Here is a 2,195-nt window from a genome sequence, read left to right on the forward strand (position 1 = left end):
CTATGTGGTCTAGACTTCTAGGTAGATTGGCCAAGTCCTCACGCATTCCCACAAGCTCCCAAGTCAGCTAATCTTTAGTACCTGCAAATCTGCTCCCCATTATGGTTCATCACAGGTGTTCACGAATACACGGTCAACCACAAGGTTGAGTAGGATAAAATACATTAAAACAACCAATCTCTCACAACTGTCCATATTCCAATCTCATTTGTTCACATGTCACATCTCGACATCATTGTCCACGTTATCCACCAGAGACTAAGCCTGGGGCAGTCCAAATACTCACACACGTTATCCACCAGAAACTAAGCCTGGGGCCTTCCAATAAATCACACACGTTATCCACTAGAGACTAAGCCTGGGGCAGTCCAACAACCACTCACATTATCCACCAGAGACTAAGCCTGGGGCAGTCCAATTCTCATAAACCATTCCTCAATATAATCGTATAAAATATACACAACTCCAACAATTAACAAAGTTAATCACTCAATTAGCTTAATTAAATAAGCAATCATACACCAATCATCCTTTCAATACATTCACGTATTAAACACGCAAACCCGATATAGTTGAGTAGATTATCCTACCTTGCCAGCGAATTCCAATAACGCAGTCCGAGTAAATATAAATCCAATTAACACGGCTTCTCACAAATGCGTCACCTATACAAGTAATTATGATAATTATTAATTACTCTAATCTTATGAATCAATTAAATCAATTATATAACTAATTATTCAATTAATATGGATTTATTGTAATTCTAATTCCCGACCCACAAAACCCGACACTTAACCCCAACAGTAACAGGCAGACTGGACCCACCAATATTTAGTTAATCCTTGTAGCATTCCTAACCTCATCGCACGACAACAACAACACAATACAACACCTACCATCAGCTCCACCACGACTCACCACCACCAGGTCAGCCACCACTCAACCGCTGTCAACAACACCCACAACCCTTACCAGCCACGCCATCACACACAGCTTACACCGACGTCCTAACCACAATCACCAACAACAAGCAATACCGACATCGAAACTTACTCGACAACTAACACAAACCCCCCCATCAAACCACCACACGTACCCCCAATAGCCTCCACCGTGGTCTCCTCTGACCCACGGTGGTGCCACCAGTAGAACCCTAGCCAAAAGTCGTGGTCAAGCCGAGGTAAGGTGGTCCTAGGTTCAGCTATTACACGGTTTACTACAAAACCCCCCAACAACCAACACCCATCCTGCATACTTCCGGCCAACCACCCACCAAGACACCACCTTTGTCCACCCTTAAACCACCCCAAACACCGACAACACCACCTGAACCATACCCATCCCGAGTTGGTCCCACACGACCCACGAAAAGGGTAAGTAACCCACAAAATTCCTTCAGCAAGCAACACGTGTAACAACCACGAAATTCACCCACACAACCACCGCCTCTACGGTCACGGTGGTCCATGGCTAGGTACAAGGTGATAGGGGTAGGTATACGAGCTGGGCACTACCTTGTTCTCCACGGTTTAACAACAACATTCATAATTCTATAAAAGCTCTGAACAACCCGGTCAAACCCCCTCTCACTGGTGGTCAATGGCATCTCGGGCCTAGTCAACGGCAGGGTCGTGGTTGGGTCGGGTCACGGCTAGGTCATGTTGCAATAGCAAGGTCATACGGTGGAGTATATGTTAACAAATAAAAGTTTTAAGTAAATTAAAACGGTCTTATGCTGAGACATACCTTAGACCTGAGATTGACTTTATCTTCCTAGAATCCTCCATCTATTCTCTCTGTCCTTATCAGATTTATGGTAAAATAAAAACTATTGTATGAGGCGAAAGTAGTATTTATAGGGGTTAGGTAGGACAACTTAGGAAGATGTTAGGAAATAGTCTTATTATAATATATCTTATTATTATTATATTATTATCTACCTTACTACTACTATTATTATTATTATTATTATTATTATTATTATTATTATTATTATTATTATTATTATTATTATTATTATTATTATTATTATTATTATTATTATTATTATTATTATTATTATTATTATTATTATTATTATTATTATTATTATTATTATTATTATTATTATTATTATTATTATTATTATTATTATTATTATTATTATTATTATTATTATTATTATTATTATTATTATTATTATTATTATTATT

At 38.5% G+C, this 2,195-nt stretch overlaps 1 long non-coding RNA gene across 1 annotated transcript; it reads right to left on the minus strand.

Annotated features, from left to right (window-relative positions):
• LOC141614884 (uncharacterized) lies at window positions 1–1,820 on the minus strand. The gene is made up of 3 exons (XR_012529439.1): window positions 1,750–1,820; window positions 591–665; window positions 1–89 (listed from the first exon to the last, which is right to left on the minus strand). It is a non-coding gene; the product is annotated as an uncharacterized LOC141614884 (long non-coding RNA).
• Window positions 1,821–2,195: the final 375 nt, after the last annotated feature.

Source organism: Silene latifolia, chromosome 11, assembly GCF_048544455.1.
Source record: "Silene latifolia isolate original U9 population chromosome 11, ASM4854445v1, whole genome shotgun sequence".
Lineage (NCBI taxonomy): Eukaryota > Viridiplantae > Streptophyta > Magnoliopsida > Caryophyllales > Caryophyllaceae > Silene > Silene latifolia.